The 25,658-nt window shown below is 43.2% G+C and overlaps 1 protein-coding gene across 2 annotated transcripts in view; it reads left to right on the top strand.

The window, feature by feature from the left end:
• MARCHF3 (membrane associated ring-CH-type finger 3) overlaps window positions 1–25,658 on the top strand; it is a 313,528-nt gene that overhangs the window by 119,744 nt on the left and 168,126 nt on the right. Inside the window, exon 3 of one of the 2 annotated variants that reach the window (XM_086961111.1) lies at window positions 24,654–24,781. The exons of the other annotated variant lie outside the window; for it this stretch is intronic. The gene's annotated coding sequence lies outside the window, so the exon portion shown is untranslated. The remainder of the gene's footprint in view (window positions 1–24,653; window positions 24,782–25,658) is intronic. 2 annotated transcript variants of the gene reach the window in all.

Here is a 25,658-nt window from a genome sequence, read left to right as displayed (position 1 = left end):
CTGTAAGTTTGCCTTACAGTTACCGCCTTCCCTCGGCAGTTCATAATTTCAAGGTTTGCAACCTCACAATCAGTTGTAAAGTATACATGCATATCATTATTCGTGGAAAGATGAGAGACCACCCATCTCCTTCACTTGCAAGGATTTGCAGTGTATGCATTGCAATTCGCAACAATGCCAACAAGTTGCAAAGCAATTTTGTCCAATGCAAGTTGGGACTTTTGATTCACAAAGACAGCTGCTTTTGCTTGCAAATGCTTAGCGTTTTCTTGATCAGGCCCAAAATGAATAGATTTGCGTTTCTCACAAGCAGCGCTAGAATTGGAAGAAATTTACCTCAGGAACCCACAAATTGGAGATGTGGCAAAGGAAAGAGGGTGGGGTGGCAAAAGGCAGAGCTTGAAAAGCAGAGTCTGACAGTCAACTTGTACATTAAAAAAATGTTTTTAATTCTTCTGCAAAGAAATTGGCAACTAGGATTTATGTGTCAGTAAATCTGTTCTAGATTACTTCATTGTTTATAAAGAGGGTGCATTTTAAAATATCTTACAGGCTTAAAACATCTGCTGCAGTATCATTGTGTGCCCTGCAAATTTGAGGGGATTATAATATTGGTAAAATACCTCTAGAGGTTAACACTGTTGTGGGAGAGTTCTGTGTTTTGTCCAGTCACAGTGGGTTAATGAGCCAACTGCAAATCACATTTTGTAACATGCAGAACATAGATTTCCTTTTATTTAGATAAGGTAAGTGGGCTACTGCTTTTGGCACTGAGATAATTAAATTTTTTCCAGTTAATAAGGCGCAGTGCTCTGTTTACCAGCATCAAGTAACTGCATGCAAACTGTAAGTCATTGGGGTTTAGATCATTAATGGGTTTTTTTGCTCAATCTGTTGCTATTCTATGATTGCAAAGAAGAGTTCCTTTGGGAAGTAAATAAAGTCTTAGTAAGAAAGTCACAATTGGTGCATTAGGATTTATATCCTGACTTTGTGTTTTCCTTGACCGTTCACTTTTAACATATGTCTACAAGTATAGGTGATATGGGATTCCTACAACGTATACGTTATAAACCTCATTGTCTTATGTAACATTTTCTGTACATTGATTTACATGTGTATGATTTATTGTGCCTCTGTGTGTGATGTAAAGTGCTTCGACAACCTACGCTGGGATGAGCAGCGCTATAAAATAATTACATAAAAAATTAGGTGTTATTTACATTAGTATTAGTTTAATAACTCTTACAGGCCGATAAATCTTGCATTCTTATAGTGCAAGCTCATTTCTTACATAGGGAGTTGAACAAAGTTAAAAATCTGCCTCCAAATTATAGTTTCTCTTAAGTACTTGTGAAGTGATAACATTCAGCAGTCTTTTGTTTTCTTTCATTTGATTTGGGGTGTAGGTGTTAGCTCCAAGTAGCTCCCATCCAGTATTATTCTCAAACAAAAGTAGGGCTGACAGCTCTTTAAATCAGGACTTTGATTCAGGCACAGCTGGAAGTGTAAATATGAAAGCCACCACACCGCCTGCATGTTGCTGCTCCTGAGAGCACACAACGTGTGAATGCTGCTGAAATGTGTCCTGGTGTTGGAAAATGACACCAGGACAAAGTCAGCATGTTTCACTAGGTCGGCTGGGTCCTTGGTCCGGCCGAAAATAGGTGTCGGAACCAGGATCATTCGCGACCCCCTACTTAACAGCACGGTCACAAGTGCAGCAACAGACGCTACATTTCTGTAGATATCTCCGACTAGTTACCATAGTTTGTGTGTGCATGCAGCAAAGAAAATGTTACTGTGGTGTGCTCCACCAGTGCCAATAAGCGGTAGGAAACTTTCTGTGTGTGGCGGGAAAGACATCTTTGTGGAAGGGGATGACTAACCAGCAGAGTAAGCAGATGGATTACACCAATAGTGCACTGGCTAATCTTACGATGACATGCACAGAAAGCCAAGCATAAATCACAAAACCTCCAGCAATACCACAGCTTTGTCAAAAAAGATTCTAATGTGTATAATAGTACTGCTGTATGAACTACGCCTAACAAGACAGTACATTCCACAAAAATTGTGAAAAAGTGTCAGATAAGAAGTACAGTGGCCTCAGGGTCGAAAAGGCTTGACCCTCTCTGTGCCGTATTCATATAGGACTAAATGCAACAAGCATACATTTTTCCAGTTACGGACTTTAAGTCTACCAATCGATGTATTGAGGGGCATTGTTGAGTTTAAGCAAGACTACCAGTCCCAGAATACACTTTTGTGGTAAACGATAACATAGGAAGAGAAGCGCTATCATTGTGATATGGATTTACATGGAATTTGTTTGCCAGCCATGGAGGTAATAACTATTAATAACGAACATAACATCCGCAAAAAAAACAGGATGAATGCTCTATTAACAAGAAATCAGATTTATTTCAGTCCCTGCCACATCCAAAGTCCCTCGTTGCTTGTTTGTAGACGCTGGTATCTTAACATCCCGATACAGATACATCTTGCATATTAATTTTGCTGAAATTATTCCAGAGACAGACAGTCACGTTCGCCGACCCTGGTATGTTATTAACCTCGCGCGACACTCAGAATTAAATAAGACTGTTTGGTTTTATTGACTCGCTGCAGAGTAATAATTAGAGGGCGACAGTTTCATTAGTGCCTGGCGGTCCCCGCGACGCTCGCCTGCTTGGAGTCGGTAAATCTTCCGTGCCCTGGACCGCAGACGGGCCTGCGCCGGAAACGAAGCACGTGCCCCGGTGTAATCGCGCCACGAGACGGCCTGCTCTCGCGATCGATGCTAGGAGGAAGTGAGTAAAATTGAACAATCTTCGGGGAGCGCGTGGCAGACCGTTTGGCGCATTAATGCTTCACACGGCAGGTCATTGCAGCCTTCCGGGGAATTGCTCCATCGGAGGGGGGATGTACCGCACCCCTATGATCAGGGCCGGTCCTAGGCCTTCTGAGGCCCTGGGCGAAAGGGAAGATGTGAGGCCCCTCTAATTGCATATTGCGGTGCAAGAAGGGACTTTTGATCTTAGTTATTTGGCATCACTGAAGCAAACTAATGTGGATATCAGTAAAAACGTGCCTTTAGAACAAGATTTTTTTTTTATCTGCAGATTATGGATTATGCAGAAAGTCAACTACTATGCGAAACACACTGAGGGCACACAGTCACAAACCAGTGGCCATGGTTATACTTCACAAAAAACGGGGATACCTGTGTAACGAGGAGTACAACTTGCACGGTGTTTTAGTGGATGTAAAGTCTAAACCAGTTGGGTTTGGCCAAGTTTCGATTCATCCTCAGATGTAAATCTATAACCAGGACAACTAGAATTATGCGATTATGAGGCGGCTGCGCTGCCACATCATTATGGATTTATCACACATTCCATCATCTTCTGCACATTCTGAAGATTTTACTCCCTCTGCCACCTAGTAAATTGTTCCTATGTCAAAAACCAATCAAAAGTTACTAAATACTTAACCACGTGTTACCGCACAGCGACAGGCTGTTTGTCTCACAGGAGGGCCATTTTTCAATGGCCGATTTCTGTATTTTGGTTTTAAACTGACAATAATTAGGTTAAACATTCACGCATACACTGTTAACGTGGAAAAAGTTCAAAATTGTACAGCAATACTGATTCGAAATGTGCTACATTGCGCCACATTGTATGCATTTTTTGGTGCATACTTTAGCAAACCCTGCTGCATAAATTAATCTTCCCCTGCCGCATAATTACAATGGGAGTGTCAATAACAAAGATCTTGAACTATCCGGAGAGACTACTCATCCCCGAAATGTGGATCGATTGCTCACAAATTCGACCGCATGACAATAATCTGAAGAATTAGGGCAGGTTAGCTTCCTTAACATCCAACCTTCCGAAGTCTCAGTTAAGGAGGAAATTGAGGCAGAGTAACAAACAATGACAGAGTAGATTATTTTTGCCCTACTGGAGGTCTTGTGTAGAGGTATCTGTGAATATCTAATTTTCCCATCAGTGTGCCATTGGAGGATCGGGCGCTATTCGTACGGAGCAGAAGGTGGATCTCGAACTAAGACAGACATTTTTGAATCGTGGCCTCTCCTCTATATGACAAGGGAAACTTCTAAATTGCAGAAAATTACACCCATTTGAGCAACAAGAAATGCCAAGAAGTTCTTAAAACTGCTGAAGAGCACCAGAAAGGAAAGGGCACTAACCCTTGTGCTCCCTCCTGTGTGAGCAGAGGAGCCCGCCTCAAGTTAGTCAAAAAAATCTGTGCCAATCAGTGTGTTGCCGGCAGAAAAACATCACACTGACTAGTAAACTCTTTTTGAGTGAGGTCAAACAAATTAGAAAAGGCACATTCTAATACTGCTTGCAGGCTAAATTCCGTTGGCGGCTGATGACCTTTACACAACTTTATTGCTAGCCAGTAGCAGGGCCCCACCCGTTCTGCCTGAAAAATCTGCAGGATGGTGAGAGGACTCAGGGACCTCTGAGAATGACGCGCGAGTCATGACGACAGACCCCGGGCCTCCAACCCCCGCAGAATGAGAGAGAGCACTGAGAGCCCTGGCAAAAACTACACGCACCACCACCGTTACTTAAGACAAGACAACAAGGTAAGTAACATCTGACACACAACAGTCACAGTGGCAGGCTGCCTCGGTGACCAAAGTAAGTCGTAGTAGTACTTACGGTTGTGAACAACTTCTGTACTAGTCTCGGACAGTGCAGTGACTGTGGCACTGGCAGGCACTACTGTCTGTCTGAGCGCCGGGGCCGCCGAGGTGGACACAGCCGCACGTGATCGTCGGCGGCTGCACAGCACTACATACAGCAAACTCCTCGCAGCGCCCCATGCCACGCCAGAGTGATTGGTTGTGTACTGAAGCAACAGTTTTGGCAGAGTGATAGGTGGTAGCATAGATCAGTGCACTGTGTATTGCTGGTTTGATGCTCCGCGTCCATGATGGAGACAGTCAGTGCAGCAGGTCGCTAGCTTTAGCCCGTATTCCTGTAACTTTAAGCAGGCTTTCAGTAATGCAGTCGGGAGAATGATAATATTTAGGTTGGCGCGAGGGGCAGTGCTGCAGTATCCAGTCCCTCCGTGGTGGTCCGGCAATGCCGCTGGGTAATACCGCTGTGACTTACCATCTGTCTCTCTCACAGTCTGAATACGTAACGCCCACGCGGCCCGGGCCCGGCCGAACAGATTCCCGACTCCCTACAGGCCAGGGAGCGCGTGCGGCTTGTGTGCTGCGTCACTGCATTTTAGCAGCACACCGCACAGCGCGCGGGGGCTGGCCAAAATGAATGCCCAGGGCCGTCATTGGTAGCGCTTTTGCGCGCTACCAGATTGACGGCCCTACATCAAACCCATACGCAGTAACGCCGCACGCGCACAGCACCACCACCACTACGCTAAGTGGGGTGCGTGCGTGCACGGTGACGGTGCACTTTAACTGCCTCCTGCGCGAGTGCGCGCAGCGCTTTGCATTTTCATGTCGGGCCCTGCTCAGTGCGGTCTACTCTGTGGGGCCGGCGGCGGGGCCCCCTGAGCGCGAGGCCCTGGGCAGCTGCCCATACCGCCCATGCCTAGGACCGGCCCTGCCTATGATTGTGTGAGGCCTGGAGACGCTTTTCATAAGCCTCTTGCCCAGGACCTTACCTTTATTAATTGTTCTAGTATATACATCATTATCAAGCAACACCTGTTATTTACAGGGTTGCAAGAGACATCAAATGATTTAATTCGTTTAGCTATTATAGTCACTTGTTGAAGATTGCTTATTTCTCGCAACCTTTTGGTGTTCGAAGGCAGAAAGGCTCTGAAGGCCTTGGGCTGGAGGGCACACGTTTGTAATTAGAGAGATGGACATTCTGGACTGCAGCTAAAAATGTTTTAATTCCTAGGAGCTGCCACTCTATTTTCCGTCTGTTTTTGTTGTGTGGTTCACGCCGTCACATGGCTACTGACTTCTACTATGCCCACCCGACCTAGAGTAGAAAAATAAAAACACTCCAGCCAAAAAAAGACGTTGCCCGGCACTGGTGCCAGCCGCAGCTAGTGCGCTGTTGGTTTATTCAGTTTCTACAGTTACAATACAGTCAGCCAGGGCAGTCACTTTAGGAATATTATTAGCCGTCACCGCTGACCCACTTACTACGCACTCAGTATAAAAAGGCGCTAGTGGAAGCCAACTTTGGAATCTTTAAATTCTTTGGCCTAATCTCAAATAGTGTCTTGTAGCGTAATAGATAGTTTTCATACCATAAATAGTCGTTTTGTTGTTGTTGCTGATATTCCCTATTTGCCTGTGTATGACTAATGTTTATTAGCTACGTATGTGTATTGCCGATTGTACGTAATAATAATAGTAGGTGTTTCCCTTACAAACTGAAATGTTTGTGCACACTGCTAAGACTAACTGTCGTACAACATATTAAAATTAACAACCTTACAAGGGTGAAGGCTGACTCAACTCAATAGATTTTTTATTGAATAAAAATGTCTCTTAAACAATAAATATACGCAATTCATGAAATGCATTTATATACATGCACAGTCAAAGTTTAAAATCATTTAAGACCATTAATAATGTTGCCAATGCACATGTAACATCCGAGGATTGCATTGTGCATAGAAAATTCTGATCCGACAGTCTTGACCTTCTATTTTGATAAAAATAGTCTTTATAAACCATTGTATAAAAGCAAAAAAATACAGGCAGTCTGTTAAAATATTAGGTTTAGAAAATTGGTTTTGCACACAACAGCTGCCCATGCCATCCAAATTCTAAGAAGAATTTATACAAGACGGGCGTGCGCAGCGAGGATGTAACCGTATTCTAAATGTCAATATTATACTGCATATATGCTGTTTCGGGACATGATAAACATGTGGAAATGGAGAGCTATTTCCTCAAGACTGACACAAATGAGGGGTGACGTGTTTAAGCATAAATACTCAGAACTCTTGCTCTTGAGACACCTGAAACTAATTCTGTAATGTCTCTCCTTGATAAGGCTGTAAGTAGGGCAATATTAAAATTATTAATCTTTAATGAAATTGCAATATCCGCCATCTGCTTCCTAAGATCCTTTGCCCAGCGAAATTCACTTTTGATCATTTCACTTTAAGCAGACACAGCTCTGCCAGAATGCCACTATGTGGCCTATGTATTGCATGCAGATCTCACTTTCAGGCCTACTACTCAAAGCGGTTTTGGATGCTGATTATGTGCAGGGCCACTGGAATTATGCGGCAGGGAAAGGACAAATTATTATGTGACAGGGTTGAGTAAATTATGCAGCAAGAAAGGCAAAGTATGCAGCATAATGCAACATATTTTTTGATAGTCTTATTTCATTATTTTGTCAGTTTTAAACTTGTTAGCAATGTCTGGTCATTGGTTGCACTTCCCAAGTACCAGTTTAACACCCAAATATAGCAAGAAGTAACCGAAAGGTGACCAGTCAACCTTTGAAAAGTGTTTCCCACTGTGCAGCAACACATGTCGCTGTGTTTTTATGAACTTTTGAACCGTTTGAACTGGAAACACATTTTTTGTTAAAATTTACAGATTATACAGCAGACAAGGGATTATGTGGCAATAAACGTCACAACCACATAATTCCATTGGCCCCGATTGTGTCACTGCCCTCTTGTTAGTTATTCGTTATGTTTTTTTCCATAAATGTCTGTCATCTAATAGACACATGATGTAAGTAATTTGTGTCCAGAACACTTTCCTGAAAGTATAACATTTAGTGAATAATAAAAAATGTGTTTTTAAGAAAGAAGGTCCTCCTTTTGTGTGTACACATACATGCTACGAGGGAAGGCACATTTATTAAGAGTCTGCAAGGCTAGACAAAAGTCGTAGCATCACATGTGACAGCACGCATCAGACAATGGTGCTGAAATAGCTGAGAGAGTGGGGGGCTGGCCAACAATATCATCTCGCCAAAGACGTGGGATTTTGAAAATTGTAATTGTTACTTAAAGAGTAATCATACTTAATAAGGGATTCACGTTTAGTTCAGGTGTGGGAGAAGTGCAAGGTCAATTATGGATTTTCGAGAGTATGTTCACCAACATATAGTCATATGTGGAGTGGAAGGTGTTGCCCTGGAACGTTGTGCATGGATTCAGATTCCAACGTGTGCGAAAATACTGCACTTTTGTTCTGCACACTTCTGGTCCGTTATAGTCTGGCAGAATTTGTTTGGAACAGTCCTGCGATATTATGGGTTTTGCAGCTCAGAATTGGGAAAAATATGTATTATTATTACCATGTTATGCCTTGTTCCAAAGTGTAGAGCTTGAAATGAGTAGGTAATACCACAGATGGTAATTACCAGCCAGTGGCATATACTGACTGTGGTATTACCTCCTCGTGTACTGTGTGCCTCGGTCTTTGGCGTTTTAGGTATTTTTTTTAAATACTTGAGAAAACTTTAGTTTGTAAACCAAGGGGATTTTTTAAATTTATTTTTGTGTGCTATAAAGCATCGATGTTTGGCAGCCTTATCTTTTCACACTGTCACAAAATATTAGAAGTTACCAGACAAATATGAACAGTCCTTTTTTTGTTAAGTGAGCTCTATCGAGAAGTGTGGCTCAATGGTTAAAGCGGCAGACCCTGATGCAGAGGTCTAGCCCGGGACCAGGGTTCAATTCCCCGCCTCGGCGGGTCTTGGGCTCAAATTTCCACAGACCTGATAATTCTCGCCTCGGTGCCTATTCCAATCATGGAGTCCCACTCTGCAACTCTGGGCAATAGCTTGCTTAATCTTCACAACGGCCCCCACAACGCTAAGGATGCCTGGCCTCCACCTCGGGGGCGCCCAGGAGTGGATGCCTCAGGGAAAGCCAGGATGGGTTCCACTTCGGTATTCGTACAAGCGCCTTGAGACCCTTGCGGGTGAGTAGTGCGCTATACAAGTATCAATTTACATTTTACATTTACATTTATGGAGGTTATCTGGGGGTGCCGGTGCACCTCCCGCACCCCTACTTCCAGTGACACTGTCCATGTGCCAGGTGGTTCCTACCACAGGGAGGATACCCAGGTAGAGCATCTTGCGAACATGCTGGGTAGTAAACCTCACGTATATGTGCCTAAAGCTTCCAGTCGATGGAAAAGAGGCTTTGTCTTCAGTCAGACAGTGGCTGCTGGGGCCATTGACTTGTATAATTGTCACAGGAGAGGCGAAGAGCAAGGTGAGTTTCTGTAAACTGGGTGCGGGCATAGATATCTTCGGTGCTGCAGGAGTAGTGGCACCATGGCCCAACAAAGTTAGGGATCCAGCTGCTTTAGTCATAGCTACCATCGGATTAAGAATTTACCCTGCTTTTGCTACCCAGCCGGAGTCCAGTAGGCACACTTCCCTTGCTTGCGTTAGGGCCCATGGCAATCTTGCTACGAAACTGAGTGATGACTGTTTGAGTTTTCTGCAACATCCATCTTCGGTCAGCAGCCTGAACCTTTGAGATTATTTTGCATATTGTTCAGAGAGAGTTGATGTTGGATAGCGGTTTGCAAGGTCAAAAGAGACTGGTGAATTGCTTAGCGATGAATTGCATTGGATGTTCGAGCCTGTTATGAATCTGTTTGGAGCGTAATGCCCATGGATGTGTTCGCTTGCATTTAAAGCATTGCTTCTTCCCACAACATACCTTTTACTACATCAGACCACATGTGTTGCTAATGGCTAGGTAATTCCTCCTTCGCAGTTATGCTTCCCAGTACTGTGCAGACTTTTGTTTCCAGCAGCACTAGTTTGCTGAAAGGAATATTCCTGACTGAGACCAAGAGCAGGACTGCCCAGCTCATAGGAACCCTGTGTAAGTCCAACAATGACCTCGACCAGCTCTTGATGAGTGGCGGGAACTCGCTGCATCCCTGAGTTTTGCAGCAGATGGGGCTGGAGCCTGGTGTGCTGCCTTTTTCCAGTATATCAATTTGACCTGCACAATGAAGACATCTCATGCATAATTTACAAATGGCAAGGTGGGCTATTTTGAGCTGCCACAGATCTAAATGCAGCTCGTCCATTTATAACACGTGCACAGCTCTGGCCCTAACAGAAAGCATTTGTCTATAATTTAATGCTGTACTTATTTAGATTCTTTTCAGTTTCATGAAATATCTGAAATTGTGATCAGCTTAGTCAGACTTTCTTGAGAACCTATCATGCACCATATCAGGTACTTCCGGGATATGTGCAAGCTGTTTCTGCTGTATAGATGTGCAACGGCATGTGAAGCAAGGAGTTCCTTTTTTCCTGTAATAAGTTGGAGAAATATCAAGATCATTAATTGTAACTTCCTCTGTGGCTGGTGCAATGTCTGTTTCAACATTTTATGAACATTGGTACACTGCAGCAGAATACTGTGAAGGCGAAAACCCAGACCTCTGTTCTCTATGCTACAAGTACCCAGACGCCTTTTTAGGTCTTGCTACAAGTAGCGCTAGTTGTGCATGAGACACCATGTTGCTAATACTGTATATAGCAGTGCATGTACAGACAAAGAGCACATGTGTTTTTGGTGAAAAACCTTCAAAGCACTGGTTCTCATGCAGTGTTTATTTTTTGCGATTGGTTGGATGGGCTGTCCATGAAGGCCACGGCTTTTTGTGGAAGGTTACATTGGTGTCTTTTACTGTTTTATTAGGTTTTGGTGATTGGACTGGTTTCACGTAGTCTTTATTCCCCATATCACTTAATTACCCTCACTAGACTCCTCAGTTCCTCCAATCTCACTCCCTCTTATTCATCACCATTAGTTCTAATGATGTCCCAATTCCTCCCCCTCATTGTCCCACCTTTTCTACCCGTCCCATTCATTCCCATCATATCCCCTCCATCATTATCTCCCTCCTACTCTCAGCCCCACCTGTTCTCCTTAATCTTCTCTTCCAACTCCTCACCTCCTCCTCATTCCGTCTCCAGATCATAAAACATGTTTTTAAATCCAAGCCACTGTGACTGGTTCTACCAATGAAGATTATGGTGACTTCTTAAAATACAAACAAGAGGTCCACTCTTGGCTATGATACACATTAACACCATCTTAGCCCTGCTTGCTATTTACTTAGGAAATATGAAATAAGGAAGCATCTTTAGACTTATTAAAGTGAAGATGCAGATTTTTGTTAAAGCCACACCCTCTCCATGACTTGCAATATACTGGGAATGATAGCGCAGTTAGGATTTTTTGTCCTTATTCCTTTCCACTTTAGTACATGGAGGAATGCAAGGTTGTCTGGTCATAACGTTTTGGTGTCAGTGGTGGGAATTCTATTGGATCTCAAGTCTGCTACAGTAAACATTTGATTATGGCCCAGCCTCAAGGGACCTCTGGTTACACCTTAAATCTACAGGCTGCATGAGTATAGTCTTGAGTGAAGCTTTCCGAGGGCATACAAATGTGCTCTTAAAAAGTGAGACCTCTTGGTTTTGCCTATGCTTGTTTTTGTGTTTCTCCCCTCAAATCGTACTTTTCACCTCTTTCACCTTGTGGTGACTGAGGCCGAAAGAAAACCACGTTGCACCAGGTGAGCTGTAGTTTTCAGAATTTTCACTGACCGTGGTAGGGTTGGGGGTGGGTGTGTTTAAGATGTATGTGTGTTCATATATATATTCACTGAAAAAACCATAGGTTTCACACCAGTTATAGTTAGGAAATAGCATTTAAAAAACCTATTAAATTCACTGAAAAAAACCATAGGTTTCACACCAGTTATAGTTAGCTGGAAATTTTACTGATATAAAACCATTGAAATTCCCACGTTATAGTTAGATGGACTCACTATAACTTGCGCGTGCAATGCACTGCTGATGACATCACATATTACATCACTCATGACATGGTCAGTGACATCACTCATGACATCACTGATGACACCATCCAGTGAATGTGTGTCTTTCTGAAAAATAAATATGTTTTATATATGTATATGTAAAAGTTGATGGAAGAATAAATGTTTAAATAAAAGTCTAAATGGATGGTTTTTAAAAATTGATTGGTTAACTGGCTTAATAAGACATCATCAGCAGTGCATTGCACGCGCAAGTTATAGTGAGTCCATCTAACTATAACGTGGGAATTTCAATGGTTTTATATCAGTAAAATTTCCAGCTAACTATAACTGGTGTGAAACCTATGGTTTTTTCAGTGAATTTAATAGGTTTTTTAAATGCTAATTCCTAACTATAACTGGTGTGAAACCTATGGTTTTTTCAGTGAATTTCATAGGTTTTTTAAATGCTAATTCCTTTGTATATCGAGTTTCTAACCTTTTTTTTTTTTTTTACAATTTGCTGTTTTTTTTAAAGTATTCATGTTTTTTTTTATATAATTTTTTTCTTTTGCGCTCTGGGTGCGCGCTCCGGGAAGCTTTCAGCTAAGCTCTCCGGTAAGCTTTTCCGTGAGCTCATCTGAAAGCGCACCCAGAGCGCAACTGTCGTTCGTGAAAAAAAATATGAATGAAAAGTTAATAATAATGCAAAACATTTCGTACCATACAAATAAAATTAGTTTTTTTTAATAAGGAAAATGATTATGCATTTCTGTAAAAGTTTGATGACGTCACTTCGGCGCGCAACGTAAGTGCCCTCGGAAGCTCCTACGTTCGCGGCGCATAAACGCACGCAAAAGCGCCTACGATCGCGCCACGTTTGCGCCCCGGAAGCGCCTACGATCGCGCTGCGTAAACGCACCGGAAGTGCTCCGGAGCGCGCAGCGTAAACGCGTCGGGTCATGTGACCCTAAAATAACACTTTTCATTGGTTGCTAACAGTTTTTTTTTACAATGAATGAAATCCCCACCCATTTCCTTCACTTCTTCTTTCACTTTTGTGACTGAAAGACCTGCCTTTTTTGCTGTTGCATATTTCTTGATTAATCATGGCTGCCAGACCATCTAGCAGTGAAGATGACTCCAATGATTTCATTGATGAAGAGCCTCCTCAGCCGAAGGTCAAAGAACATTTCATCTGGAAATTTTTTAAGTTTCCAGCAGACCAGAAAAAGGTGAATGCACCAAAAGTAGAGTGCAGGATCTGCAAACAGGTCCTGTCACGGGGTAACCCCCAAAAAAAGTATTCTTTTGGCAACTTCACCATGATTCGCCATGTGGAGAGGAGGCACCCCCAGAATTTTGCCCGGGAAAGTGTCAGGGCTCTGGCACAAGAGGTTCCCAGAGATGGGGCCTCTACATCAACAGGAGGAGCAACTTCTTCTGGGAGAGAGCAATCGCAGGAGCAGGTGGCAAACATACAACCTGCATTTAACCATGGGGTCGTCAAATGCAGATACTGCAATCAACTCCTCACCTATGGGGAGCAAAGTGTCCTGCTCATGGTTCGAGCACTGGAGAACCATCGCTGCCCTTCCCACCCCTAATTTTTTTGTTTTCTTTTTGCTCCTGTTGAGCAGTTTCCATTCCCTGTTTTTGTTCCTGTTCAGTTAAAAGAAGAAAACCAAAAGTTCTTTTCAGAACTACCTCCAATTCTCATCAAAGAGCTATATTCTTAAAAAAATGAAGAGTAAGTGAAATATAGTGCATTGATAATTGAAAGGAGAATGAGTAAGAAAGAACAGAAAGGTATGAGAGGTGAAAGGAAGTGAAGTAGGAGGAATGAAAGAAGGTGAGTGTTAGAAAAGAAAGTTATGACACAGTTAATAAACTGGAGGCCTCATTTCTGAAAAGTGACGCATCGCTACGTGAAAACAGCGATGCGTCACTTTTCTGGACGCACTCCTTATGACATTCCAGATATGTCATATTTAATATATGACTAATCAATTCGCAAGGAGTTACAGATATGTCAGTATTTCTGACGTATCTGTAAACACAAAAGTAACGCATTGCTGGAGTGCGTCACAAAAGTGACGCAACTCCAGTAATGTGTCCTTTCACATGGAAAAAGCACCATTTGAAAGGTTTGCTGTGAAGCAGGCGCAAGATTTTGGCGCAACAGCATCCTAAAAAAGACGCACTGCGTCATTATTACCAAGCTTTTTGCAGGGGAACACCCCCTCTGCATGCATTATACCTGACACTATTTTAAAAAAGTGACGCATCTAGGTACATGGGTCACTTTTTAAAACTCTGCGCCACATTATATCTGCATCAGGTATAATGTATGCAGAGGGGGCAATCCCTCGCAAAAAGCTTGGTAATAACGACGTACTGAAATCTATGAGATTTCTCTGCGTCACTTTTAGGATGCTGTTGCGTCAAAATCTTGCGCCTGCCTCGCGTCACTTTCATGTTTACAGATATGTGAGAAATACTGACGTATCTGTAACTCCTTGCAACATGATTTGTCATACATTAAATATGACACATCTGGAATGTCATAAGGAGTGCGCACAGAAAAGTGACGCATCACACCAGCAGTGTAATAAAATGTGCCTCGTTGCACTATATTTAAAGGATGCAACAGCATCCTAAAAGTGACGCAGTGAAATCTCAAACATTTCACTGCGTCGCTATTACAAAGCTTTTTGCGGGGGAACACCCCTTCTGCATGCATTATACCTCACGCAGATATAATGTGGCGCTTGATTTTAAAAAGTGACCCATCTACCTAGATACGTCACTTTTTAAATATAACGCAACGAGGCACATTTTTTTACACCACTGGTGCGATGCGTCACTTTTCTGTGCGCACTCCTTATGACATTCCAAGTAACGCATTGCTGGAGTGCGTCACAAAAGTGACGCAACTCCAGTAATGTGTCCTTTCACATGGAAAAAGCACCATGTGAAAGGGCTTGCGTCAGTCTAACACCTGCTGTAAAGCAGGCACAAGATTTTGACGCAACAGCATCCTAAAAGTGACGCAGTGAAATCTCAAAGATTTCACTGCGTCGCTATTACAAAGCTTTTTGCGGGAGAACACCCCCTCTGCATGCATTATACCTGACGCTATTTTTAAAAAGTGACGCATCTAGGTACATGGGTCACTTTTTAAAACTCTGCGCCACATTATATCTGCGTCAGGTATAATGTATGCAAAGGGGGCATTCCCCCGCAAAAAGCTTGGTAATAACGACGTACTGAAATCTATAAGATTTCTCTGCGTCACTTTTAGGATGCTGTTGCGTCAAAATCTTGCACCTGCCTCGCATCACTTTTATGTTTACAGATATGTCAGAAATACTGATGTATCTGTAACTCCTTGCAACATGATTCGTCATACATTAAATATGACACATCTGGAATGTCATAAGGAGTGCGCACAGAAAAGTGACGCATCACAACAGCAGTGTAAAAAAATGTGCCTCGTTGCACTATATTTAAAAAGTGACGCATCTAGATAGATGCGTCACTTTTTAAATATTGCATAACAATGCGCATTTTTTTACACCGCTGGTGCGTCACAAAAATTGACGCACAGGAGGCGCAAGACTAGCAGCGCAAGGCCTTCATAAATATGGTCCTGGATTTTCCCCGTGCTTCGCCGGTGCGCGTACCATGCGCTTCCCCCGCGCAAAACGAAAAAAAAAATAAAAAATGTAATGCCCTGCAGGACCCTATTTTAGCCCCTACATCAAACCTAGGGGGTCAGAGGGGGTCTACTCTTCCCCCTTATGGTCATTTGCCCCTTTTTTTTCAAACCCCTTGTGTCTCGATTTTACCGAGACACAAGATGGCGGCCGCTCCAACCTGTTTAGAATGTTTACAGACACCCAAGAGCCAATTAGCTTCCTGCGCGCAAGTCGCGTGTCGCGCCTGGAGCGCACTCCGGTGCGCGCACCGGAGAGCGCTTATAGATATATATATTTTTTTGAACCTAAATTACTCAAAATCCACTGCAGCACATATCTTGAGACATAGCAAAGGCACATCGGGCTACCAGTCCCTTCAATTTTGCCAAGTTTGCTGGAAATCCATTCAGCCGTTCGGGCTAAAAGTGAAATCGACCGCCCTATGGAAATTTACATGGGGAAAACGCGTTTTGGGACCCCCCTTTTATCTCGGCCCCCGCTTGACGTATCCCCCCCAAACTTTCAAGGAAGGACCCGAGCAGATTCGTCAACCGGTGCCAAAGTTATTCCAAATAGAATTTTGAGATTTAACATTGAAAAAAATCCTAACTATAACTACCTACTGGCGACCGCCAGTAGGTAATATATATATATATATATATATATATCTAGGAACACGTGAATTCACAGGTTTTTTTTTACCTCCCACTTAGCTTCTATGCAAACTGACGGCATACGTGGCAGTAGCTCTGTTAACTCCTTCACTATCACACCTGTCTGTCCTTACTGATTGATGCAATGCATCCTCAGCTACTCAGCAGCGTGGGCAGAGCCCAGGAGCATGTCATGATGGTATGGGAAGAGATCAGAACAGTGCAGGACGTCCAGAGGGCCAACCTCTTCCCTTAGACATTTTTGCACTAATAAGTCTATCAGCGGAAAACTAATCAAGCAAAACGTAACTAATCAGCAGAGAGTAATACATCAACTCATAATTAATCTTTATCCATCAAACAGGAAAATCAATTCAATGAAAAATTAGAGACCACCTTTAGCCTCCAGACATAATTGCATTCTGATAATCTTTAGCACCTAGGCCGAGTGACTCATACAAAGAAAGGGATCAGTGGATGGAAAGGATGGGGGAGAAGGGGGTAAATCCATTTTGATTCCAAGATAGTTGCAAAAATAATTCTAATTTTGAAACATGAAAAGTCTGATTTCTGGGCGAGCACCCCCATTAAAACCTAACGTGTGAATACGCCAAGGAATTTGCGGACACTGTGCAATTTAAAAAACCCATGGCATAACATTTGTAAAACTTTTGGCTCAGTTACAAGTTCCCCTTACATCTGTGGAGAGATACTGAGGCCTGAATTTACTATATACTGGCCGGTACCTTCCCATGAGGTCAGGGATTGGAAGTTGTTTCTCCCGCAGTGGTGAATAATGTGCATTCTAATATGCCGAATCTGATTTTGCAAATTTTCCCAAGTTTGCGGGAAACCGTGCACCCACATCGGCAGTCATTTGTCGCCAGCTTGGCGCAGATAGTAAATGGTGGTCGTCTCTCTGTGGGGAGTGGAAGGGAGGCAGCGGGAGCGTGGTTCATTTTTCCTTCAGCGGGGAGAAGCAAGTTCTGCTCCCCCCATGCTGAGGGATATTGGTGGAGCCAGGTGCAGCAGGTCCCTGCAACTCCAAATAGGTTTCTGGACCCAGAATTATTGAGTTCTGAGTTTGCAGACCACATATTTATGGGCCAGGACACATAGCTGCCCGGAGCAGTATGCCCCAGACGGTTCCGGTTCAGGCAACTTGTAATGGAGCCCTGTATGTGGCTAGACTTTGGTCACAGGCGTATTGGGTTGTAATTTCCCATATGTAGGCTTTTGGTACTCTCGTCTTATTGATACTTGTTTGCGTTTATAAATGTAACTAGCAGCCCGCCCCGGCGTTGCCCGGGGCAGAAGGGGGCTGGGGGCAGCATTTTGGGCTTTAGTGCAGTCCCGGCCGGGCCCCCACCCACCCGCTTGCCCCTACATTGCCTATACCGGCCCCCGCCTGCCCCGACATTGCCTATACTGCCCGCCCGCCTGCCTGCCAGCCCGCCCGCCCGCCTCCCGCCCGCCTGCCTCCCGCCTCTGCCTTACCTCAGCCGCGCTCCGGACTTCACCGCCACTCCCGGGCCCCCGCCCGCCCCGACATTGCCCGTACCCCCGCCCGCCTCCCACTTCGCCTTACCTGAGCCGCGGCGCCACTCCTCGCCGCTCGTCACCGCTCCTCCCCGCCTGTCGTCATCACGCAGGTGTAGGTCGCGGTCAGCGCTACGTCGCGGCCGGCGCTAGTTTTAAGGGACTATTTTGTTTGTAAATTTAAAGTTTTTAATTTACGTTTTATTTTTATTTTAATTCGCCTATGTCCTTCTACACAACCTGAGGATTTCAACAATGTATTGGGTGTGTGGATTGGCGCTGTGGTTCCCGAGTTTACCTTGCCAAAAGGTTTCTGTTCTCTCTTTATACTAGTAGTATAGATTTATGGCCATTGTGCTGGGTGAATTGATACATTGTTCATCAGACCTCGAAATCCGGATACTGGAAGGTTCAAAGATGACACTTGACCCCAAAGAGATAAATAAAAATGGAGCACTGACATTTCACAGAACAACCGTAGTTAGCAAGTTTACTGAATTTAAAAAAAACAATCATTAAGATGTTTAGGTGACTTGGCTGCCATAAGTGTGTGGATTTGGGAGAGAGTATTAATAGACAGAACCATAAGCCCAATTACAGAGAGCTCAGTCCTAGACAGATTAAGTATATCAGTTATAAATTATGGCTATCGTGTGTGTATGTATATATATATATATATGTCTATTCAAACACCTTAAATGATGGATATTGCAAAAGTATTTTATTTGAGTTTTTCGTAATTTTTATTCACAGCTGGTTTGTGTACCACGAGTATTTATTTCTTAGAGGTCTTCATGAGTGTGAAAAAAAGGTTGAGGTTTTCTGGCAGGGCTTAACGTTAATAACTTTTTCTGTTTCTTCATGAACACCATTTTAGAATCCTCTGATAAACATTATGCATTGCACACTTTATATGGCGGTCTTGGTTGGATGTCTTGCTCTTTAAATATAAAAAATATTAGAACAATGTATTCGGCTCAACATGATAAAGGGAGACTGTGATGGTAAAGATATGTTGCTAATTGGACATCCGCTACAAATTGGAATCAAGCGTTTCACAGAGCCCCGCCTCCATTTTTGTATAAGAAATACACAGTTTATCTGTTTAAAAGTCATCTTCAACAGCTTTCCGGAAACTCTTGCTTCTTTATTAAAACAGCCCCATGCGCAGCCCCGCATTCCACCTGAGCCATTCTGGATTCAAGCTGTAGATTACATGCTCACTTAAGCAATACCTTATTTCTAGCCGGGACAGATTTCTGAGGTGGACTAACTGGCCAACCACCCTCACTGTTCTGTGCCCGGTTATGTGTTGCAATGAATATGAAATGAATGTGAAACGATGAAGCGGGTGCTTGCCAGTAGTGGTTGCCACACAGGTTATTGCCCTAGTCTAACGCTGTGGATGGAGCTTTAGAAAGGAGGTGGGTTTGATGGACTTGTGCCAGTCACCTTCAAGTGAATGTGTAACCAGGAAAGCCAAAGCAAGTCATGGTTTGTATATTTGGCCCTACATCACTGACACTATCCCTTATATGTGCATAGCTGAAGAGAACTGCGGAGCATAAAAGTCTCAATATGTAAAGGTTATTTCACATCTAATTTAGACTTGAGTGTGAAAAATCTCCATTAATGAGAGAAATGAAATAATGCTTAGTGCGCATGAAGGTATTTGCTTATTTATATTAAAACACCAATATAGGGTAATGTTAAGTGTGAGGAAATATGCAGCATGAGCTGTGTTGCGGATTCTCCTGGGAAGAGATGCCTTGAAACCTTGATGAACAACTACAAACATTCATGTCTGGAGTCCTTCATACTTTTTTAATGCAACATGGATATGGTTGGAAATGTATTCTTGCCAAGGGCATGATTGCATCCCTATCCACAATGAAATGGAGAGAGAACACACCTGAAATTGGTGATGGTGTTGCAAAAAGGGTTTTCCAACAAGAAAGAAAATCTCTGGTGAGTTAAAAATTTCACTTTTTCAAAGTATTTACATAAGCCTAAATGTACAACGGTTACATTTATGCATAGGAAATGTATTTGAATGTGAAACATTAAGGAATCATAAGAATTGCAGGGACTACTCCAATGATTCTACAGCAGTCACAACTTCTCAGGGTACAAAACGGGGTAAAGGGAACAGCCCTGTCTAGAGTTTACCTCCTTTCACCTGCTGCCATGATGGAGCCAGCTACAGTTATTTTAGAGCTTTGGTCCTAGGGGGAACAGTCCTCCTCTGGGTTGGATCCCAACCCAAACACATGTACTCCTGTTTCCCCTAAGGGAGCAGTCTGGAGTACACTTCCCAGCCAGTCTTCAGCATATGACTACCTATGTCTTTCTTCCCAGGAGGCAACTTGCGCATCCTATGAAAATTGTGTAGCAACTTCATTCATGTGGCCCTCCCTTGACATCTACGGTTGCAAATGCAGTGTAATACCATAGATCCAAAACTCCAGTCTAAGGACCACATTTACTAAAGCGTGTGTGGGAATTGGAGTGAAAAAGCACAGTTTGGCGCTGTGCACATGGGCCATAGCAGTGGTAAGTAAATAAATGCTATTTTTTGTGTTGCGTGAACACCTGCCTACAACATCGCCATGCCTAACTTGCCACTGGTCTTCAAAGAGGATTCTGCAAGCAAGCAAGATTTCTTATATAGAGTCTACCTACACCAACGTTGGTGATGTCAGATTGGTAACCCAATCATGCCTATGTATTATTGTATTCAGTACACTGGAGGGAGCCAGCATCGCCAAATAGTTCCAAACACTTCTCCAATCAAGTCCCACAAGAGTGGCATCTTCTGTGCTGGGTTGAGCCGTAATGTTTGAACGGCCTCTGCTTTATGTGAGGCAGCAGACTAGGTTATAGAGCTTGTGGCATCTACTTCTGTCACCTCCTCAAGAGACCCTCCAGTATTTCTGTTCATTTAAGTCTGGATGCATTTTTGCCTGCAGCGCCTTCCCTGAAGTAACTTTGCTGCACTTTTGCTGCTCACACACAAGAGCGAGAACTAGCACTTCTTCAACCACTTTCAGACCAAGCTCTACCAGGGAAGGGCTGTACCTGAAACATCTCATTCTTGCATTGTGCAGCTGGGTTCTTCCCCAAATGCAATTTCATCCAAAGTATTGAATTGAATTGATTTTTGAAAAGACTGCTTATTGATGTTTCCCTCTGCATGCCGATGTGCGTTCTTGGAATTCACTGTGACCAGATGAAGGCCTGGATCCTATCGCTAAAACCTGTCCCTACGTTGAGTACGTAGGACACATTCTGCACGTACCACAGACTTTGGAAAGAGAAGCTCGCAGTATAACTCCGATCTTGTGGTTTATGAGCTCACTAGAAGTTCTCTGTAGATTCTGTAGTGGTGCCTTGTAGACACCTGTATGCTTTGTTGAGCTCCTAAATACAGGTTTACCTAACTGCGTCAGCAGTGAAATTCCCTTTGCTTTATCTCCGTATGCACAACCCAAGGAAGATTTGAGCATTTACAGTTTCTCCCGGCTCAGCCCCTTCTTGCTCTGAGTAGCCACTCCTTTTTTTCGCTCATGCCAGACTCTTATTTAAGCAAACGCTGTGACTCGGAGTTTGCAGATGCTTTGAGAGATGGTAAGCGCGGACCGTGTCGGACACAGATTTCATCTGTGCGCCATTGCTTGCGAGGAGAATACAGCTGACTGTAGCTGCACCAAAAGCATGCCAGTTTTGGGATACATTTAATTCTGATGTGGTGGCTTTCAAAACCCTGCTTGAAAACCCATCAGTTGGAAATGATCTAAGAAAAACACAAGAAATAAATCCTAATGTCACTTCCTGATCTATGAAGGGCTGGATGTTGATACTCAGGTAGGTGACCTGCTGTCTGTATTTGAAGGTTGTGGTGTTATTTTACATAAGTTGGGTAGTCTGATGAATCCCTTAATTTCTTTTTGCATACTGTGACATTTTTAATGTCAACTATGAGACTGTATTGTACAGCATGCCCTGTGCTCCGTATATTAACTCCTATTCCTCTGGAGTTGAAGCAAAGTTATGGATTGTATTTTTGTAATGCTCACACTATTCTAGACATATTTGGCTTATTTTGGGCAAGAAATGAGAATGCAGAATCAACGGCCACTGCTCCGCACCTCTTATTCACAGCGGATTATTTTTATTTTATGTATTTTTCTTTGAGCTGCATTTGCAGTACACCAAGGTAGCTTCTGAGCAAACTGTTAGGAGTAATGGGTACAATTATATGGTGAATCATCTGATCCCTTGTCAGTTAAACATTTCTTCAGTCCTTCTTTGCTTGTCCTGAAATTTCTCTCAAAGGATAGTGACTGCTGTAGAGAGACCCATGGAGTTGTGTTCTTATGAATGGAAGGATAATCCATCCCACTATTGGTGTCCTGCCAGGAGGAATAGGAGCTTGTGGTAGGAGGATTCCTTGCTTTACTGGCTGTCACCTACAGAGATTTCATTGCTGGTGTGATGTGTTTGATGCATTTTAGACTAAGGATAAGGTGAGCTGTGCAGTATTGTTGTCTTTGGAGCTTCGCTCTGTCGGTTGGGAGGCTCCAGTAGACACCAGTGCAGTATTTAATTCAGTACAGAGCAGCAGGCCAGATATGTTGCGTGTGGTCGCCACTTGATCAGTAGAGGTTGATCACGCAATGGCAACAAAGTTAGTGGACCTCATTCATTTCTACACTGTACATTTTTCTAAAAACTATATCTTATTACTTTTTAATGAAACAGTAAGATGGCATACAGTTCTCTACTGAATCTAGTGAGTAGCAGTCTGTAACTAAGTACAGTTCTTTCAGGGAGTTGCATTCGATAGGGCATAGTTAAATCTAGTTCAACACTGAAAATACTTTTGAACCATGTGTTGTGGGCACAGTGTGCTTTGTTATGTTGTCTATGGGAGTAGGCTTAACATATCTCCGAATTCGCCAACGGCAACCTCAGGTGTGCGCCCCATGATTTCCCTTTGCCCCCTACTGTAATATGTCATCCCAAGCAACCCCCAACCCCCCCTCAACCCCCAACCCCCCCTCAGGCTCCTCATAGTTTATCTAACATTTTGTAGATTGTATACTAGAGGGTGAACGACTACTGAGTTCTGAAGAATTCGACTGTAGCAAGTGGACTCGACTTGCAAACTTCAGACAGGGAGGAAGGGTTGGTTGATTTACCCAAGGAGGTGGACCAGCCAAAGTGAAGTACAGAGGGGATTCCTGCATAGAGTAACATGATCTCCATTTTGGACATATTTAACTGAGCCAATAGAGACACTCCTTATCTCTTCAGCTCTGGGAGTCATCTGCGTGCATGTGGTAGACCATTTTGAGACTTTATAGGAAATAAGAGGCAGACTATAGAAGCTACAAAAAACATAGACTGCGTGATGAACTTTCATGTATTTTTCTGAAAATGTTAAAGGTCTGGGTGAAGAAGGAACCTACTAAGAAAGGCCTGAACCAGAGCAGCTGTGTCTCTGCTTCTCCAACAGATGTCACACCATTGAGTAGGCGGCGGTGGTCCACAGTGTTACGGACGAATTAGAGTCGAGAATTATCATTGCGTAGGCATAGCCCCATGTCATTGCAACTGAGCAGTTCTTCCCTTATATTCACTTGTTTTATCAGAATGCAGCACTGTAGACAATCCATTAAACTCATGGTCCCTGCTCTAGCATTTTCTTTTTAAGTTTATTTCCCATTCAAAAATATGTAAGCAACGTCCTGGCTGCATTCAAGCCAGCGTCGAGCTTCATATTCCAAATCAGATCCAGCAATACCTCACCGCAGGTCTTAAGTCTCTGCTTATCAAACCATAATTTGAGTCTACCTAACTTCACACTTGAAATGCATGTTCTGCTGCCTCGCCTCACAATGATTGTCTCCTAAAATACAATGGGGTGTTGAGGGAAAGGTCACAGTCCCTGAGATTCTGCCTAGTCTTTCTTCATCTTGGTGAAAACCGTGCAGAAGATCCTGTTGGTGTTCGTTTCGCTTCCAGTCATAAAATATTTGTTGTTATTGATTTGTCTCAGTCACAAAGATAACCAAAGTTCTGCTGGGGACATATAAAATTACCCACAGTGATCACATTTTCATTCAAATACTTCTCTTTCCTTCATCCCGTTTCAGTTATTAATATTCATCTAAATTATTAATAGCTCAGTGTGCACTAGTGCTGATTACCTCTTCAGCAGCAAGCTCCTTGTGCTGGATTCGCTGACACTGGTGCGGCCCATGAGCGAGCGGAGCCAGTGACGCGCCTTTGCACGCCTCTTCTCAATACCGTGTGGGCACGGTGCACGATCCACCTGCGTGCTCCATCCTTCTGCAGGTGGCTGTGGAGTGACTATGTGGGAACCAAGTGAACACTCCTGTAAAGTCATTGTTCCTCCAGCAGCGGCAGCCGTGTGTTCTTCGCCACGTGCCGTCGATTGTGCCAGGCTAAGGTGCCACAGAGTGGAGTGCTGATAGTGCCAACTATGAATGAACAATGCGATGCTATCGAGGCTCACCAGTTCCCTGTTCCAGCCTCTTTGTACACATGTCCCTTTTGCACCTTTGTGAATGTTAATATCTTGGTGCATTTCCACAGATCACATTTGTGAATTGAAGACCATTTATGCCCCTGGTTGAATTGACATTTAAGCTCTCATATTCTCCATGTAAAACTAAAAAGATGAAACTTTGTGACCAACTACCATAAGAGTATCCAGTTACATTTTCACTGTAGGTTTGCAACAATTTTTTCTTTTTTTTCCTTTTATTTGCTCCGTTGTGATATTTTGGATGCTATATGGTAGTTACTTTCAAATCACTCTCCCATTGTATTTTTGTATTTCACCTGTTGTGTGATCCTAGGGTGTTGTACTGTATTAAAACTATACAGCTTACAGTGTTCTTTATACTGCTGTATGTGCAGGTGTGAACCTATTCTCTGCAACCAGGAGACCACAAACTGCTGAAAAGGTTTGCAACCACCAAGGGAAAGGTTCCCTTCGGCCCTACCACGCTCGGTGCTGATTTATCAATCCATTTGTGCTCTACAGGGTGAGTAAAGATAGAGGGATGCGAACACCTGTTTTGCACTCTCCCATTCGTTTTTACACCGCTAAACCAATATTTGCTAAATTTGAAAGTAGAAATAGAAATTACAAAACTCTCACATTTTGTTAGAATTGAGAGTTCTGGCTGTAACCTTAGGTGTGCTGCCTATCAGTGATTCTGTACTATTTTGAGGGCAGGACTGATGTGCTTTAGTGATCTTAGCTGAGTCTGAATAACCAGAAACCTAGTATTCTCATAATGGGCACCTACGAAGAGGCGATGTACCGGATGAAATCATGAAGCGACGCGTCTGCAGCTTTTCCTAATGTCTGTGTGCTTCTAACCCCTCTATCAGGTCAGGCATGGAGACTAGATGAAATATTAATTTTACCAGCATGAGTCAAGTGCACTGTTTCTATAAGGTCACAGCAAGGTATAGTTAAGGAACAACATTGTTATTATCTTTTGTAAATTTTGGAGCTGGATATTCAGGCTAAATACAGCTCTGGCAGAAAGAAGAGATGGGACCGTTTCATAAATGCACACTGAGCCTTTTTCTACCATATGTGATATAATAGATGCTTGTGTTTTGCACTAAGGCTGTTTTTTTATTATAAAGCCAGACTGGGGCGTTTGTTGCTTAGGTCATGCACGGAGTAGATGCTAGCTGTGCAAACTTTCCCTAGCTGAAAATCAGCTTGTTTTTTCCTTAAAAGTGTATACTATTTATTGTAGTTATGAAACTATATATTTTTTTCACACCAGATATATTGTAGTGCCGAAAGTGTCAAACATGAATTTACAATCTTTTCGAATACTCCGTGGTGGATTTGCTCGTTATTGATGGGTGTGCCACTGAAAGCTTAAGCCTGGCTCGAGC

This window comes from Lissotriton vulgaris, chromosome 3_1 (genome assembly GCF_964263255.1).
Source record: "Lissotriton vulgaris chromosome 3_1, aLisVul1.2, whole genome shotgun sequence".
In the NCBI taxonomy this organism is placed as follows: domain Eukaryota; kingdom Metazoa; phylum Chordata; class Amphibia; order Caudata; family Salamandridae; genus Lissotriton; species Lissotriton vulgaris.
Note: the sequence above shows the minus strand (reverse complement) of the source record. Positions and strands in the feature narration are given on the sequence as shown.